The 19,774-nt window shown below is 41.4% G+C and overlaps 1 protein-coding gene across 9 annotated transcripts in view; it reads right to left on the reverse strand.

The window, feature by feature from the left end:
- Positions 1-19,774, reverse strand: part of LOC137347765 (astrotactin-2-like) — a 1,864,757-nt gene that overhangs the window by 1,365,139 nt on the left and 479,844 nt on the right. Inside the window, exon 1 of one of the 9 annotated variants that reach the window (XM_068012701.1) lies at positions 3,428-3,455. The exons of the other annotated variants lie outside the window; for them this stretch is intronic. The gene's annotated coding sequence lies outside the window, so the exon portion shown is untranslated. Of the gene's footprint in view, positions 1-3,427; positions 3,456-19,774 lie in introns of those variants that run through there. 9 annotated transcript variants of the gene reach the window in all.

Raw genomic sequence — 19,774 nt, forward strand, 5'->3', positions numbered from 1 at the left:
CCCAATCATGCAGCCCACATTTCAGTCCAAATCATTAATATATACCACAAACATGGGACCCAACACTGAGCCCTATAGAACGCCACTGGAAAGAGCTTTCCATCCACAAAAACACCCGTCGACTACTACCCTTTGCTTCCTGTCACTGAGTCACATCCCCCTGTATACCATGGGTTTTCATTTTACTGACCAGTCTGCCATGCAGGACCTTGTCAAATGCCTTACCAAAATCCATGTAGACCACATTCACTGCACCACCCTCATCAATCCTCCTTGTTACTTCCTCAAAGAATCCAATTCAGTTAGTATGACATGGCCTTCCCTTAACAAATCCTTGCTGACTATCCCTGATCAGTCCGTGGTTTTCTATGTGGCAGTTTATCCTGTCCCTCAGAATTGATTCTAATAATTTACCCAACACCGAGGTCAGACTGACCAGCCAAAACTATTTGGCCTATGCCCCGCACCCTTTTTAAACAATGGTATAACATTCGCAGACCTCCAATCCTCTAACACCTCGCCCATATCCAGTGAGGATTTGAAGATGATCGGCGCAGGCTTGGAAGGCCGAATGGCCTGTTCCTGTGCTGTACTGTTCTTTGTTCTCAGCGTATCCTCTACTTCCTCCCTGGTTTCCTTTAACAACCTAGGATGCAATCCATCCGGCCCTGGTGATTAATCCACTTTCAAGGATGTCAGACCCTCCAGTACTTCCTCTCTCATTATGCTAATCGTATCTAATATTTCACACTCCTTCTCTTTTACTACAATGTCTGCATCATTCCTCTCCTTTGCAAAGACAGGCAAAAAACTCATTAAGAACCCTGCCCATATCATCTGCATCCACGTGTAAGTTCCCTTGTACATCTCTGATAGGCCCTACCCTTTCCTTAGTTATCCTCTTGCTCTTCATGTACTGATAAAACATCTTTGGGTTTTCCTTGATTTTACCTGCCAATATTTTTCCATGTCCTCTCTTTGCTTTCCTAATTTCCTTTTTGACTTCACCCTTGCACTTTCTATACTCCTCTAGGCTTTCTAAAGTATTAAATTTTTTGTGATCATCATAACCTTTCTTTTTCTGCTTCAACATACCCTGTAAGCCTCTAGATAACCAGGGGGCTCTAGATTTGGCCGTACCACCCTTTATCTTTGTGGGGACATGCCTACACTGTGCCTGTAGAATCTCACTCTTGAATGCTTCCCACTGGTTTGCCACTAATTTTCCTTGCAGTAGCTGTATCCAGTCCACTTTTGCCAGATCGCCTCTCAGTTTCATAAAATTTGCCTTCCCCCAATTTAGAACTTTAACTCCTGTCTTATCTTTGTCCTTTTCCGTGATTATGCTAAAACTAACTGTATTATGATTGCTGTCTCCAAAATGGTCACCCACTGCTACTTCATCTACTTGCCCAGCTTCATTACCGAAGACTAAATCTAGAATTGCACTCCCTCTCGTTGGGCTTGTTACGTTATGGCTAAAAAAGTTCTCTTGAATGTAGTTCAAGAATTATGTGCCCTCTGTGCCCTTCACACTGTTTGTATCCCAGTTGATATTGGGGGAATTGAAATCCCCAACTATTATTGCCCTATAGTTTTTACAGTCAGAAATTTGCCTACATATTTGTTCCTCTATCTCCCTCTCATTATTTGGGGGTCTATAGTACACTCCTAGTGGTGTGGCTGCCCCTTTTTTAGTTCTGATCTCCACCCATATGGCCTCATTTGATAATTCATTCAGCATATTATCCCTCCTCACAGTTGTTATTGATTCCTTAACCAACAATGCTACACCCCTCCTTTTTTATCCCCCTCTCTATCCCGCCTGAAAACTCTATATCCAGGGATGCTGAGCTGCCATTCTCACCCCACTTTAAACCAAGTTTCTGTTATAGCAACAATATTGTGTTGCCATGTGTCTATCTGTGCCCTCAGCTCATCGGCTTTATTTACTCCTTGTATTTAAATAAAAACCCTTAACCCTGCCAAATTCCTGTGCTGCACACTTTTTAACTTTTGCTTCTTCTGTCTTTCCGAGTGACTCACTAATTTTCTGCCTTCCGTTCCCCTGCCTGAAATTGTCCTAACTGAAACTTCTCTCGAGTTCCCATCTCCCTGCCAATCTAGTTTAAACCATCCCCAACAGCACTAGCAAACGTTCCTGCAAGGATATTTGTCCCAGTCCTGTTCAGGTGTACACCGTTTGTACAAGTCCCACCTTCCCCAGAACCGGTCCCAATGGCCCAGAAATCTGAAGCCCTCTCTCCTGCATCATCTCTCGAGCCACGCATTCATCTGGTGTATACTCCTATTTCGAGACTCACGAGCATGTGGCCTTGGGAGTAATCCAGAGATTACTACTCTTGAGATCCTGCTTGCTAATCTCTTTCCTAACTCCCTAAACTCAGCCTGCAGGACCTCATATCTCTTTCTTCCTATATCGTTGGTACCAATGTGGACCACGACCTCTGGCTGTGCACCCTCGCCCTCCAGAATGCCCTGTAGCCGCTCGGTGATATCCATGACCCTTGCACCAGGGAGGCAATATACCATCCTGGAATCACATCTGCAACCACAGAAACGCCTATCTGTTCCCCTAACTATCGAATCCCTACCACTATTGCTCTCTTGTCACTTCTCCTCCCTCCCTGCACAGCTGGGCCACCCATGGTGCTCTGGTCATGACTCTCACTGCACTCTCCAAAGGAACCCTCTCTCCCATTGGTACTCAGAGCTGAATACTCATTAGAAAGTGGGATGTTCTCTGGGGTCTCCTGCACTACCTGCCTTGACCTTCTTGTCTGTCTGGCAGCCACCCAGTCCCTCTCTGCCTGCACTCTCTTAAGCTCCGGAGTGACTACCTCCTGAAACGTGCTACCCACGTAGTACTCTGCCTCGTAGATGCACCACAGTGACTCCAGCTGCCGCTTGAGTTCTGAAACCCAGAGCTCAAGCTTCTGCAGCCGGTGACACCTCCTGCAGATGTGTTTGTCAAGGACAAACAATGTGTCCATGACTTCCCACATACCACAAAAGGCACATTCCACTTGGCCAAGTTGCCGTGACATACCTTAGCTTTACAAAAAAAACATTTTTGCTAATGTAATAAGTAGAATAACTTACCAATTACTTGCCAATCAGCTTCTTCCCCTACACTGTGGAGGTTAAAAAAGCAAAAAAGAAAAGGATACCAAAAAGCACCTCCTTCCCCTAGTCAGTAAAATCCCTCACACACAACTCACAGCCTTAACTCTCTGTCCAAACAGCACAATTCTAATTAATTAGCAATTATTCATAAATTACACTAACTAAAACATTACTAGTGCCAACCTTACCACTCACAAGGCAACTATTTGAGGGTTTCAAAAGAAAATAACTTTTTTCTGGTTATTTTAGTCATTGACAGGCAATAAGTTCTGTTACTTACCAAACAATTAGCTTACAGATTTCCCGTGATACCAGCAAGTTTTTTTTAACTCAGCGCGCCGACTCAGCCAGAGAGAGACTGCTGTCTGCCGCTCCGCTCCCAGGTGAGTAAGCTCTCGAGCCCTGGTCTTGATTTTTATACCTCCTGCTCGGGTTTGCTTCCTCCTAGGTTTGCTGTCTGCTGCTCCGCTCCCAGGTGAAGGAGATAAGTTCCTCTTGATCTTCTGATATGCTCATTATAAAAAAAAATCTGTGATTTCCTTTCTTCCCACTCAGCACTTTTCTTCTCTCTTTTGCAGGAGTTGATTCCTTGTTGGAGTTTGGCTCGACTGCACCAGTCATTTTCTGGTCCTGGGTACCCATTATTCACAGTGAGCCTTGCCACCAAATATAGGCAGGTGATTCAACCATATGTATGGGGATAGGGAAAGCCACAGATGACCTTAATCCTGTCCTGAAAATAGTGATTTGCAACTCTTTCAAAAATAATGTGGCCTGGAGCTTGACTTTCTGCTTGTAGTTCACATACAATTATCCCGGTCAAAAACTCCTCTGCTACTACTGGGAATAAGTTAGCAGAATAAACAGGCCATTATTCAGCAAATTCTCCCAGTTATCTCAACTGTCAGTCACAGAGAGAAGGCAAAGTATCCATATCATGGCACAAATGATTGTAGCTGACAAAGTTACCTAATAACATTTAATAATGATCAATGATTAAATAATCAAGTGCCTGGCAGCCTGCGCTTGGGCCAATTCTATATTGATCCTATTCTCAACATCTAGCAGCCAGACTTCTAGCCCTAACTCTTACCATGCAGCTAAAATCTATGATTTTTGCTCGAGCACAATGCTGACTAAGTAAATATGATGTATTCCCCAAGAAAGAAATATTTCTAATCAAAGTTCCCTTGTCCCATTGAAAGATGACCCTTTGTAATTCTTCTGCTTACCCAAGTGTTATTGCAGAATACTGTAACCGCGATCTTAATTTACTCAAAGGGCAGACAAATACGTGAGAGAGCAAGGACACTTATCACCTGATAATTCACTATACAGGCAGTACACAGCTGTTACAACCTCTAGCTGTGCCTAGCTCCAGCTGCTTCAATGGAAAACAGCAATTTACAAAGTAAACCAGACCAGCCAATTATTCTGATATTAAACCTACTTACCAATGACATGAAAAGAACTTATTCTTCCATAAGGTAAGGGCCTTTTAGTTATAGGTCATTTAAGTGATCTTTAAAAGATAATGTAGATGGGTAGAGACACCTTGGTGCTAATATACGCATCCTTGTAGGTGGCAGGTCAAATTGGTAAGGTGCTTAAAAAAAATGAGTCACTTATGTTTATAAATATAACATAAAAGTAGAGATCATGTTAGAATTTTATAACTCACTGATTAGACCTCAGTTGGAGTACTGTGAACAATTCTGGATACCACACTGTAGGAAAGACATAAAAGCCTGAATAAAGGGTATAGGGGAAGTTTACCAAGATGTTACTCAGGATACAATGGCGGACAGGTAAAGATCCTTTGGTCCATCCAGCCTGTACCACACAATTGTGATACCTTGTGTATTACAATGTAAACAATCTCCATCCCATTGAAAACTATGTGATATCCTGGGAGAGGCGAAAAACCAAATAAAAAACTCTGGGCAAATTAGGGGGGGTGTGTAGGGGAAATATCTGGGAAATTCCTCTCAGACCCATCTCAACGATCAAACTCGCCCAGGAGATCAACCTGGCCCTTAAATCCCTACCTTTTGTAGGAGATGATATCCACCCCAAACAGTAACAGATCCAGCTCTCGCTTGTAGGAATTTAGTGAATCAGCGACCAGCGCCCAAGACGGCAGCCTGTTCCAGAAGTCCACTATTCTCGGGGGGGAAAAAGAACACTTCCTGACATCTAATCTAGATCTAGCCTTACACAACTTAAAATTGTGACCCCTGGTCCTGCCTAACCTATTTAATTGAAACAAGTATTCAACGAGAACACAATCTGTTCCCTTCCTCATCATATAAACCTCAATCAGATCCAAAATGTAGAGTCCCAACATTTTTTTTTAGCCTGTCATGATAACGAAGATGGTTTATACAGAGAATTAGCCCGGTGACCCGCCTATGCACACCATCCAAAGCCTCAATATTATCTACCATGTGAGAAGACTCAAACTGCACACAGGTATTCCAAATGAGACCTGGACAAGGTCTTGTACAAGAACAAAATAGTATGCCTATTGAAGGACTTCAGTTAGGAGAAATTGAAAAAGTTAGGACTGCCCTCCTTGGAACAGAGAAAATTAAATAGTGACCTAAAAAAGATTTTAAGTTGATGAGAGGTTTGCTTGAGTAGATAGAGAAAAACTATTCCCTCTGGCAAGTAAGTCAATATCCAGAGGTCATAGATTTAAAATCATTGGTAAAAGATCTAGAGGGGAGATGAGGCAACATTTCTTCACTCAGAGCTGTTGAGATCTGGAACACTGTACCTGAACAGGTGATGAAGTTGATTTCATAAATTAAAAAAGGGTATTGAACAGGTACTTGAGGATAAGGATCTTACAGGGTTCCGGGCAAAAAAAAGCCCCTTCCACCCTTTCGGGCAGAGTTCCAGGTCCCTATCACATTCTGCGTGAAAAAGTGTTTCCTCATCTCTCCTTTAATCCTATACCAATTACTTTACATATATGCCCCCTGGTTTTTGAATCCTGTTCTGAAGGTAAATAGGTCATCCTTATTTATCTAGGCCCCTCATAATTTTATACACCCACTGGTAACAGCCTTCCAGTCACAAAAACACCCGTCAACCATTACCCTTTGCTTCCTGCCACTAAGCCAATATTGGATCCAATTTGCCACTCTCTCCTGCATCCCAAGGGCTTTTACTATCTTGACCAGGCTGCCATGTGGGACCTTGTCAAAAACCTTGTTAAAATCCATGTAGACTGCATCCACCACACTGCCCTCATCAACCTTACTGGTTACTCTCTCAGAAAAACACAAATCAAGTCAGTCAGACATGTCCTTCCCTTAGTAAATCCATGCTGACCTTCCTTGATTAATCTATGCCTTTCTAAATGAAGGTTTATACTGTCCTTCAGAATTATTTCCAATAATTTGCCCACAAAGTTAAGCTAACCGGTCAATGATTACTTAGATTATTCCTCCCCCGCCCTCCTTTTTAAGCAACGGTACAATATTGGCAGTCTTCCGATCCTCTGGCTCCACTCCTGTAGCCAGGGAGGATTGAAATATGATAGTCTGAGCCTCCGAAATTTCCTTCCTTGCTTCTTTTAACCCGGGCCTCGTGGTTTATCTACTTTCAAAGATGTCAAACACTTTAATACTTCCTCTCTTACAATGTTTATTCCATCCAATATTTCACACCCTTCCTCCTTAACTATGACATCATCATCATCAGCCACTCTAATGTGAGGAACAACTGCAAAGTATTCATTAAGAACTTTACCCACATCCACCGCCCCCACACATAGGTTACCTTTTTGGTCCCTGCAAGGCTCTACTCTTTCCTTAGTTATCCTCTTGCTCTTTATGTACTTACAAAACTTCTTTGGATTTTCCTTTATTTTACTTGCCTGTATTTTTCATGCCCTCTCTTTGCTTTCCTAATTTCCCTTTTAATTTCACCCCTACACTTTATGCATTCTTCTCGGCTTTCTGCAGTATTTAGCTCTTGGTGCCTGACATAAGCTTCCCTTTTTTGCCTCATCTTACCCTCTATGCACCTTGTCATCTAGGGTGCTATAAATTTGGCAGGTCCACCCTTTTGCTTTGAGGGAACATGTTTACCCTGAACCCCTTGAATATTCTCCTTGAATGCCTCCCATTGTTCTGACACTAATTTACTTTCAAGTAACTGTTTCTAGTTCATTCTGCTAAATCATTTCTCAGCCTAGTAAAATGGTCTTCCTCCAATTTAGAACCTTTACTCCTATATTATCTTTGTCCTTTTCCATAACTATGCTAAATCTACCTGAATTATGATCACTACCACAAAAGTGCTCTACCACTGAAATGCCTTGCACCTGCCCAGCTTTATTCCCTACAACTAAAATCAGAATTACACACAACCCCTGCACTCACCCCAACCCCGATCTTGTTGGGCTTGCTCCATGCTGGCTAAAAAAGTTCTGAATGCAATTTAGGAAATCCCCCACTATTACTGCATTATTTTTTTTATAACCTGAGGAATTTCAAATACTAGTCAAAACTCAGTGATAACTGTAAAGTTATTGTTCAATTTAAAAACAGACATTTGGAAGTAAATGTTCATCACAATATTATCTGGACATCACGAGACAATGTTAACATCACTGATAGTTTAGCAAAGAACATAGGGATGAAAGGATAAAACTAAAAGGAATTTATTTGTAAAGATTTTTCTGAGGGGAAAATAACCAGACAGGCCAAATGGCAAATGCTTAATACCTACTTTTGGTTCTTTCTTTTTAAGTGAATTCCCTTTGCAATGTGACCATCAAGGCTGCCACTCCTCATCTATCATCATTGCATTCATTAATTATTCATCTGAGTGAGAAATGGTGAAAAAAACTAAACACATACCATCCATAACACCCTTAAAGTTTTCACCAAAATAGAATGAAGTGTTAGTCCAGCATTCTGTAAATGCAAGAAAACAAATTATGTTCATTCCAAAAGTTGACACTTTTTAACTCAACTGATTTTAATTTGGTCCCTGGAACTATGAGTTGAAAAGGAATCCACTGTACCCCACACAATGAATGCTATACTTTTTGGCAAGGAAAGGAGGATGGTCAACATTGAGATCATCAATGGTACTTCTCGGTGTCCTTTTCTGAGAGCCAGCCTTTCCTCTAGAGTTTATTTTCTCTCCCTCAATAACATGAAATACTGACAAAGTCCCTGTTGTATTTATAAAGAAAGCCTGTAGCCATATGGAAAGCAGCCAGAGCACTGAAGTGCCAGGCGCTGATAGCAAGAGCTGATCAGTGAGAGACAAAGTATGAGTTTAAACTTATAACAAACCCGGGACTATAGTTTTATTATAACCAAGAATAAATATTTGATGAAATACAGTTTGCAAAAGGCACTAAATATGGTGAAATGCGAGAAAGTTAACATTTTGTAATTAAGGAGAATAAATTATGTCAGTAAACATGTCCTACTTTATTTTCCTTTGATAAATTCACAACCACAAAGTGCTAGAAAATGGTGAGCAAGCATCCACGCGCAAATTAACATTGTGTTACATCACTGTTTAAAAGAGGGGAGTGAAAGAAAATCCAGCAACTACAGGTCAGTCAGCCCAATGCCAGTGGTGGGGAAACTTTAAGAGAAAATAATATGGAAAATTGTGAAAAATTAAAGTCAGTATGTTTGACAAACTTGATTGAATTCTTTGATGAAGTAACAGAAAGGGTTGATGAAGTTAGTATGCTTGATTTTTGACAAAGTACCATTTAATAGCCTTGTAAGCAAAATCAAAGCCCAAAGGATCAAAAGGACAATGGCAGTGTGAATACAAAAATTGGCTTTGAGACAGAAAGCAGAGAGTAGTGGTGATGGACGGTTGTTTTTCGGACCAGTAGAGTGTACAGTAGTGTTCCCCGGGGCTCGGTATTGGGACCACTGATCTTTTTGATGTATTCATGATGGACTTGGGTACACTGGGCATAATTTCAAAGTTTGCAGATGATACAAAACTTGTATATTAAACAGTTGAGGAGGTTAGTAACAGATTTCAGGAGGACGTGGGCAGACTAGTGAAATGGGCAATGGTACAATTTTTAAAGGGAACAGAAGAAGAGAGACCTGGGGGTGTATGTACACGTGCAGGACAAATTGAGAAGCCTGTTGAAAAAGCATATGGAATCTTTGGCTTTATCAATAGAGGAAGAGGAACAGTACACAAGGAAGGAAGTTATGCTAAACCTTTGTAAAACCCCGATTAGGCCTCAACTGGAATGGTGTGTTCAATGATTTGCACCAACCTTTAGGTAGAATGTCAAGGCCTTAGAGAGGGTGCAGAAGAGATTTACTAGAATATTTCCAGGGATAAGGGACTTCAGTTATATGCAGAGACTGAAGAAGTTGGGCTTGTTCTCCATAGAACACAACACGTTAAGAGGAGATTTGATAGAGGTGTTCAAAAATCACATCTGCTTTATAGAGTAAATAAAGGGAGACTGTTTCCAGTGGCAGAAAGGTTGGTAACTAGAAGACACAAGTTTAAGGTGACTGGCGAAGAACCACTGGTTACATGAGCAAATTCTTTTTACACAGTGCACTTTGGGATTTGGAATGCACTGCCTGAAAGGGTGGTGATGCAGATTCAATAGTTGTGTACAAAGAGGGATTAGATAAATATTTGAAGAGAAACATTTTACAGTACTATGGGGAAGAATGGGTGAGTGGGACTAATTACATCACTCTACCAGAGAGCCAGCACAGACATGATGGGCCAAATGGCCTCACTTGTTGTATCGTTCCAGGATTCAAAGAATAATCTCTGATAGTTTTCTTTAGTCTTTGTTATGAACATAGTTACCAACATATGAAAATGTTCATCATAGGAAAAGACTAGCTGGTTTATCAAGCCTGTCCCATATGGTCATGGCACAATTTATGCACACCATTGGCTGAATTTTCATCATGGAGGTGGGAAACAAAAGCCCGGTTTGTTTTCGGGTCAGGAACCTGCTGTCAGTGGGAAACTGATTTTCATGTGGGTGAGCCTTTGGTTGATATGGAGAAGGGTTCCCTGTCTAATTAGAGCCTGTGAGGGCAGGAACGAAGGCAGGTCAGATGAAGTGCAGGACTGATTTAGACTCCTCAAGGCAGCCATCACTAAAGCTGCCAGTTGTCCTAAGGGAGATGTCAAGTAAACACGATACGCCAAATTAGAAATATTAATTTATCAATTGGAAACTTACATTAAACATTTAATGGAAAAAAAATCCTACAGTTAACTATAAAAAAAACTGACAACCAAGATGGCCACCACAATTTGCATTTGAAATGCCAGGAGATCCAATTGGAGACACATGTATAACAAGAAGCTCAGGACAATGCTTTGGCTAACTGAATAGATTATCCAGGTCACCCTGGTTAGTGGGATATTCAAAGCTATTCTGAGGCATTCATGAGTGGAGATGCACCTCCATGGGATATACACTGACAATACCACCTGAAAGAGGTTTTGGGTTTTAGACTTTGAACCTCATTAAAAACAAAGGGGATTGAGAGGACCATGTGACCTTCTCGTCAGGCTGTGTAAAACTGGGAGGTTTGTTACACACAAAAGATACAAGCAGTAACTGAGTGTGCAGTAGCTCCTGGTGGCGCTGCTGGTAGCTCATTGAGGCGGGCCCTCCTCCCTCAAGTGGGTGGAAGTCCCACCTCGGGACAATTAAAGCCTGGGGACCCATAAAAAACGGGGCGGATCCCCGGGCTAGGCAGAAGCGGGCTCGCCACCGACTTTCACGTCAGAGTCCAGCTCCCGTCCATCCACTGTAAAATTCCGGCCATTAAGTTTGAAAACCATCTGCAACTGTAGACCCTCCAAGCTGACAGACTGTGACAGAGACCAGGGGAAGAGAGCCACCTACAAGACTGCCTCCATGAAAACCCTAAGCCATAAGCGGGCCAGCCACAAAGTGCACTTTGACAAGCCAAAGACTTCAAGAATACAACTTTATCCAGAAGACCACCGAATCATCCAAGCTCACATATTTAAGTTTCATTTATTCTTGACTTTAATCCAACCACAAAAACCTACTTTCTGAGGGAGAGGAGGGAAGTTCACTTCCTGGAGGGTGGCAGGAGGAGGCCTCCAGATTGCATGGAGCACTAAGTGGGTCACTTGGGTGTCTTCTTACTGTCTCTGTCTGCTGTTTTCCTCACTTTGCATTGTATAAATGATGACACTTTAACACTCAAGTCTGGGACTACTTTTATCGCTGCTGTGACAGGAAAAGTGTTGTGAGGTGGTGAAAGAGATAATGGGATCCTCCACAGTGAGGGCAAAGCCGCTGGACAGATGTGTTTCCTTTACTGGCGGTAAGTTAATAGATGTTCCAGGCTGCATCTTCCATGCATGCGTTCGTGCAGATATCTCAGACTCTCTCCCAAGCCATGCCCCTCAACCTGGGTGAGAGGGGTTCATGGGAAACTTTTCTAAATTAGGAGAACCTGACATTCATGGCATTGCCACCAACCCTTCACGCCTTGAGCCCTGCCCAGCCTCCTCATCATGCAGCAGGCGTACCTCTCTGTCATCTCCCTCCGCCTCCATTTCCTTCTCCTCTCTCGCCTCCTGCTCCTGCCCGTCCCCATATCAGCTGTCTTCTTCCAGGACCTTACCGTCCTCAAGGTCCCTATCTCTCTGGAGGGCCCTGTTATGGAGAAAGCTGACCACCACAATGACAGAGACCCGTGTAGGAGGGTGTTGGAGGGCGCCATGCAACCAGTCCAGACACCAAAAGCGCATCTTCAGAAGCCCAATGGCCTGCTCAATGGTTGTCCTATTGAGTGGGTGGCTTGGTCTTATTGCCTCTGAATGGGGCTCTCAGAGGGGTGAGTAGCCATCTATTCAAGGGGATAACCCTTGTCCACTTGGATCCATCACACACTTTGGTGTTGGAGTGAAGATCCAAGGCAACGTGGACTGCTGGAGGATCAAGAACACAAGAAATAGATAGGAGCAAGAGTAGACCATATGGCCCATTGAGCTTGTTTCTTTAAGGCATGATGGCACTGCCTTTTTTCTCAAAAATATACTTTATTCATAAAAATCTAATAAACTGCCTTGTCTGCTTTCTCTGCAGCTGTTGTTTGCTGACTGACCAGTTTCTCCCTGATGTTTGGAGTAATAAGATCTGTAATTTGTGTTTAGTTTCAGTCATGTGACCACCTGGTCAATACTCCTATTGTCCACCCAGAATGATTTGAAGTTCAAAGCTATAGTGCACAATGGGGGATGGATGGTGACCATTCACACCTACCTATGATTTAACTGGTTTCTTACAGCTAAGTTTCAAGCTTGGAGACAGCGAGTCTAGGAGTCCATAGTGAGTTTTGGGTCGGACCACAAACAATAGGAGGTGTGAATTCCATAAATGGTTCTGTCCTGGTATGCCCATTCAAGGGAGGCACTCCAAACATGATCATTCAATTGCAGAAGTCACCTGACCCTCGGCAGCATTTTAATGTTCATCGTGGTTCATTTAAAAAAAGGAAAATTCAGTTCCAGAAGATTCTATGCTAGATACAGTCCATGTTTTAAGTTATGAATAGGACATTCCTTTACTGGGCATGAAATTGACATAAAGACCTAAATTCGAGAGCAGTAATGAAAAGGAGGTACATTTAGTGAGAGTGAGTATCCCACCCAGTTACAAATATTTTCACTTTGTCCCCATCCTATCAATCAGCTGGCATGACAGACCATTCTCACCCAAGGTTTTAGGTGGGCGCCAGCACTCTATCAATGTCACTCAGAAAGGAGCTGCAGGGTGATGCCAATTCACCCTCGATCCCTACAGGAAAGCACCTGGTTTCTGCTCAGCATGGTGAAGATCAGTGACTTCTGTCCTCTGTGTGTTTGTCATGTTGCCAACGAGCTATTAAACAAAAAGGTATCTGACAAGACTAATGTACAAGACTGCATAATCTACAACCACAGCACAGCAAGTAACGATTTGTATAACAGAAGAGGTTACATTGTCGGAAACAAACTGCTCTCTCCGGTAAAGCTGCAATACATTTTTACACTTGAAACAATGGACTCCAAAAGAATATAATAAACATGAAACCCATTTATAATCTTCAAAATATTTATTGTTGGTCTCAACTGCAATCGCTCAAAGTTGATTTGCCTTGCAGAAACTATCATCTATGAAATGTAATTAGTACAGAACACTCTCCCATTCCAATTTCAAATGTTATTTGCAGCAGGAATAAAAGACAGAATGTGGATTTTTACACTAGGGAAATTTATTCCTCCATGGTCTCTGACCCCCACACATCTGCGGAAAAAGAACATTCTTCAGATTGGAAAATAAATGTCTCTCCGCATTCTCTCCAATGAGTGCAATATATTGTGAATTAAAATTGCACTGGTGATCCCCTCCTGAATATATTGTATTTAAAACTGATATTACCACCAGGATTTGCAACAGCAGTCTAGTGCAAGCACTGCAGTGCAGCCCCCACATTTGTTAACCTGATACATCTGTGAAGTGACAGCAACTGTGGTTGCACCTCTGCTCATTAAAGCCTGCTAAAATTAGCACCATTTTCACTTACAACCTAATGAGGTACAATTTTCTGTTATTTTCCTTCAAGTGCCTTCTGTGTAACTGTACTGCTCTGCCCTTCTGCTAAGTCTTACTGCACTGGAGTGGAATTTTGCAATGGGTCAATGAGGCCAGCTTTCCTGTTTCTGAATGTCAACTGATCTGCACCCTAATTGGAGTACATGATTCATGCATCAAAATCCAGTGCTGAAAACTTTACTCCTTAAGATCAAAGGAGAACTTGATCACAGAGAGGAGAGGCCATGAGACCCAACAAGGAGGCTTTCCTTTTGTTTCAACATTTGAAAGTCTCCAAGGTCTTCTTTGACTGGTCAGCCATCAATAAGAAACAGATCAATTCATTTGTCAGGCTCACAGGTAGTTTTATAACCATTCATTGGAGTTGTGTGTGGGGTCATTGCCATGCAACATGCTTCCTGTGAAAGTGTCTGGGTTATTTTTAATGAGCAGTCTCGTTTTTCACACTGCTCCTATGAATTGGATGCTGCAGCACCTTGGATTCATCTAAATTCACCCTGCATCCTACTTTACTCCCAGTTATTCCAGAAGCTGGAAATACAGATCCACCAAACAACTTAACTTCAAGCCCCAAACCAAATAACTAAGTTAATTTGTAGTTATTTGAACAAGTGGAAGCACGCAATTCTACACAATGACTAATTCCTGATCTTGCTCCTTTGGTTGAGTTCCTCAGGGTTTATTCCGATGACCCACGTACCGCCATTGGTCACCCAACATATCCATCCGCATGGTGTGCCTCCTTCCCATGCCAATTTGAAAGCAAAAGGACTCTTCATTACACAACTGGATGATTATTAACTGTTAATTAAATAACCCTTTTCTCCCCCAATCTCCATTTTTGTTTTAAATAGAGAATAAACAGAAGAGTTCAAAGATAATGGAAAGCACATTTCTTTTGTTCCCCTGGGTAGCTTGCAGCAGTGTCCTAGAGATGAATCTTCAATTCCTGGAGACTCCTGGCCAAACCTGGAGGAAGCAACCCTGTTCTAGTTCTGAGGAAGGGTCACTGACCTGAAACGTTAACTCTGCTTCTCTCTCCACAGATGCTGCCAGACCTGCTGAGTATTTCCAGCATTTCTTGTTTTTATTTCAGATTTCCAGCATCTGCAGTATTTTGCTTTTATCCTATTATATTGTTTTGTACTTTTGTTCTCGAAATTGTCAGATCAACTCTTCTTCTCACAAACCTGATATTAAACATCTGACTTCTCTTCACTTTAACCAGATCTGACAGTGCATTTAGTGGACACAAAAATGCAGATCTGTCTCTCAGGCAATATCTTGTTTGTTTTTCTATCTTCCTGACACTATTGCACAGACAGTTGAATATGATTTGCACAAAATATATGCAAATAAAAGCAAAATACTGCGGATGCTGGAAATCTGAAACAAAAACAAGAAATGCTGGATTCACTCAGCAGGTCTGGCAGCATCTGTGGAAAGAGAAGCAGAGTTAACGTTTCGGGTCAGTGACCCTTCTTCGGAACTCTGACCCGAAACATTAACTCTGCTTCTCTTTCCACAGATGCTGCCAGACCTGCTGAGTGAATCCAGCATTTCTTGTTTTTGTTGCACAAAATATATGTTGTTCTCACTTTGAAACTTGGTCCCCTGGCTCCATCACTACATGAAACATTGTAAGATAAAGAACAAAGAAGAGCTACAGCAGTCCAGACAGCTAACAGCTGTCAGCCATCTTGAAGTTTACAGACACAAGCTCTTTACCAGCTTTATCCTAGCTAGCTTTACCCCAAGATAAATTTATACAGTGACACAACCAGATCTTTGGGAGTGTTTTGCAGAGACCTGCAAGGAAACTAACATACAATTAACTTAAATATTCTGCATTAAGTTTCAAACATTGATTTATATTAAATATGTGACACCTCCAATGTCCCATTCCCCAGTAACATCACAAATGAGCCAGAGAAAACCTTTGTAACATTACATCAGCTGGAGGGATAGGACGATGGACAGCAAGCACTCAATTTTGCACTATTAAAATACCATTAGTAGCAGCTATAATGATATAGTCTATGTGTTTATTGATGTTCCTTTAGTTCAGCAAATGTTGATCTTTCATATTGATTGGAGCATGTAATGCAGAGATGTAGCCTTAGCAATTGGCATTTAACAATATGTCAGTGAGGCAACCTTAGAGAGGGACCTGGCACTTGTCAGGAGGCTGCAAGATAGAGTTTGTAAGGAGAAAACAAATACTCTGTTATATGAAAATATTAAACCACAATTAAGTTATTCTTTTCACATACATACCAACCATTAATGCTTGGCATGCAGACAATAGGCATTTTAGGGTCACTGACTACAAGGCCACATTTGCAAACTGAAATCAGTGGTATCTTGGGCTCCCTTCTCAGGACTGCTCTCATGCTCCTATCTCTTATTCTTAATGCTGTTTGGATGTGAAAAGCCATCGCACACTACATCAGGAGCTCCCACAAGTTGAAGAAATCCAGCCTCCTTTGAAATTTGGAGCAGCAGTAAGTACAGGTAGAAGCAGCACGGGAGCAGCAATGCTAATGTCAGCATGTAGTTTGGACAGAGTAACGTGCAGAAGGGGCGGATGCTGGGAAGAAGAGAAATAAAAATGAGTGGTGCTGGAGGACAAAGTAGAAGCCCAGATAGTTGGGGGCTGGATAGTGAAAAGTCCAGTATTACACCGAGGTAGCAGGTTGAAAATCTACCATGAAATTTTATAACAAAGAGGAAAGGTATTTGAACTGTTACGACTGACCGCTCAAGACAAAGCCCCCAATCAAAATATATGATTCTGATTGTGGTGGGAAAAATGCAATGTTGATTCTGTCCCGCCCCTCCACGGATCACCTAACATATCATTTTAAACTTTCCAAATTAAAGAAATCCACAGCCAAATTGATAATCTATTAACCCCCGAATGAGATGAATCAAACCAGATGTCTTTAGATCAACAAATTAACTGTTTAATTAGAAAAACTAAATTCTTAAACACTACTAAGATATAAACAATATTTAAAATAGAAAAAATTAGTGTCCTTGCAGATTTACACTCCTGCCGAAGTAAAATCTTCCAATGGGGAACAGTCCAAGGTTGCTTGAAGTTCTCACAGCCATCTGATGGGAGAAAAAAAGGTTCTTCAGCTGTAGGACAGTCTGTAGTCTAGTTCAGCAGTTGAAGTGATGCTTTTCTTCTCCAGTGATGCATTCAGCAATTAACAACTTGCAAACACTTTTTAATGAATCAATTTGGCTTTAGAATTTTTGAGGGATAAAAGATTGTCACAGTCTAACTTTCTTTGCTTCAGTTTAAATTATCAGAGAGCTCTGTTTCGTTCATGCTGGTCCAGCTGTCTGTCTGTGTCTACTAACTGTGTCTCAAAAGCCAGTTTTTCAGCTAGTTTCAAATGTCAATCGGCGACAATGTATCTCCAGATCCTCAGTCTCTGGGTGGCTGTATCCTACAGCAATGAGAATGCACATTTGAAATTGGCTGTATCCTACAGCAACGTGAATGAATTCTTTGACTCAGCCCCTGGAGCTTGTTGCTTTAAAACAGTACTGATCCTGTTACAGCCTTAAAAGCACACCGCATACTTCCCGGAAAAAAAAACTACAGGTACGTACTATTGTACCTGTGCAGCCATTCTTTCAATTTTTTCTCCTTTTTCAAATTCTTATCTATTTGACTTTTAAAAGCCATGATGAATGTTTCAGGTGGTGCATTCCATGCTTAACACCCCTCTTTGTAAAAGAATTCTACTAACCTCAGTGATCACGCTTGCTTGCATGTTTAGTTTAGTGATACAGGCCCTTCGGCCCACCGAGTCTGTGCCGACCATCAACCACCCATTTATACTCATCCTACACTAATCCCATATTTCTACCATCCCCACCTGTACCTATATTTCCCTACCACCTACCTATACTAGGGGCAATTTATAATGGCCAATTTACCTACCAACCTGCAAGTCTTTTGGCTTGTGGGAGGAAACCGGAGCACCCGGAAAAAACCCACGCAGACACAGGGAGAACTTGCAAACTCCACACAGACAGTACCCAGAATTGAACCCGGGTCGCTGGAGCTGTGAGGCTGCGGTGCTAACCACTGCGCCACTGTGCCACCCACCTTTGCATAGTCTTTTTCCATCAGGTTAGTTGCAATAAAGATTAAAGGAAAAAGGCATACATGCTTTCTGTAGAATTCAAAAAGGTGATAAGTGCTCCAATTAAATGCCAAAAATGTAAATATTATTGTTGATTATGAGTAGAAATTTAAACATGAAAATAAATCTTGAACCTTCACATCTGGAGAGGGAGCAAAACGCAACAATGGAACAGGAAGGGTCAGAAAGTTTGAAAACAGCATAGAGAAGCAGAGAAGAAAAAATGATGGGGAATCCAAGAACAGAAGAGTATCTCTGTAAGGGGTTTTAATTGACGAGTATATGGAGGCTAGAAGCTGTAAACTGGAGGGATAATGCTGGTGTAGCTTTTGGGAAAATCTGGTTTCGTGGTCTGTTTAAAAACACGTGTGTTGCTTTCGTGGACTAAAAATCTTATTTCTGAAGTTCGAAAGCATTTATAAATTGAACCAGAATTCACACTGTAAAATTTCAAATTACCCAGGAGCAAGTCCTCGAAATCACAGAAGTGCACCAATAGTTGTCATGGGGTGTAACATTTGGAAGGCACAATTTAAAGCCTGCTGCTAAAGCCCTATGTGCAATCAAACTGCAGTGTTATTGTTGTAACACAATCAGCACTGGAAATTGTAACAAGGTTGGTGTTTTGTAGTATACATGGCAATCTGTAAAATGTTTTCTCGGTGCAGAGTCATTGGGGTAGATTTTCAATTTGCCATCCGGATGTAATCCTGGCATTGCAGATCAACTGCCTATTAGAGAAACTATATGATATTCTTTTTCATTGATTTCAATGTAAGTGAAAAATCAAGTGTTTTCTATAATTTAGGTCAATTGCAAACTGTAGTTTTACACCTAGACAGCAGGTTGAAAATTTACCATGAAATTTAATAACAAAGGAGAAAGCTATTTGAACTATTGTACCTGTACAGCCATTCTTTCTATTTTTTCTCCTTTCTCAAATACTTATCTGTTTGACTTCTAAAAGCCATGATGAATGTTTCAGGTGGTGCATTCCATGCTTAACAGCCCTCTTTGTAGAAAGAATTCTCCTCAGCTTGCTTGCATGTCTTTGCATAGTCTTTTTCTATCAGGTTTGTTGCAATAAAGAAGAGTAAAGGAAAAAGGCACACATTGCTTTTGGGTAGAATTCAAAAAGGTGAGAAATGCACCAATTAAATGCCAAAAATGTACATTTTATTGTTGGTTATGAGTAGAAATTCATACTCGAAAATAAATCTTGAACCTTCAGCGCTTGAGTCGCTTTTGTTTTTATATATTTATGCTTTTTATTACTCCCACCTCTAATATGAGTAAAGTAATGTTAGGTATAGCTACAGCTTAAGTTACAGGTTTAAATCTAAGTTTTTAGCTTTGGTTCAGTGGTAGCACTCTGGTCTCTGAAGCAGAAGATGATAGGTTCAAGTTCCTCTCCAGAGACTTGAATATATAACATAGGCTGACACTTCACTTCAATCCTAAGGGACTACTGCACTGTCAGAACTGCAGTCATTCAGATGAGGCTTTAAATCAGGGTTGTCCAACCTTTTTGACAGAGGGCCGCATTATGATTTTTGCTCGGTCCGGGGGTCGATGAGCAAATTTCGAAAGGTAAAGACGTAAAAAATGTATCTAACTAATAAAAACAACAAATGTGCATTTTTGGTGAACAGGCTTTAAATGAGAAGACTAATTTATTGACTTACTTTCTCATCACTATATTGAAAGCTGATTTAGTGCCATAACTGGCATTGATTTTGCTTGCATAAGTGTCAATCTCTGCCCGCACACTTGATGTAGTGATGCACAGTATTCTGGATAGTTGTCCATCTTTCAGGAGTGAGATTTCTCTTTG

The sequence above is a fragment of the Heterodontus francisci genome, chromosome 32 (genome assembly GCF_036365525.1).
Source record: "Heterodontus francisci isolate sHetFra1 chromosome 32, sHetFra1.hap1, whole genome shotgun sequence".
In the NCBI taxonomy this organism is placed as follows: domain Eukaryota; kingdom Metazoa; phylum Chordata; class Chondrichthyes; order Heterodontiformes; family Heterodontidae; genus Heterodontus; species Heterodontus francisci.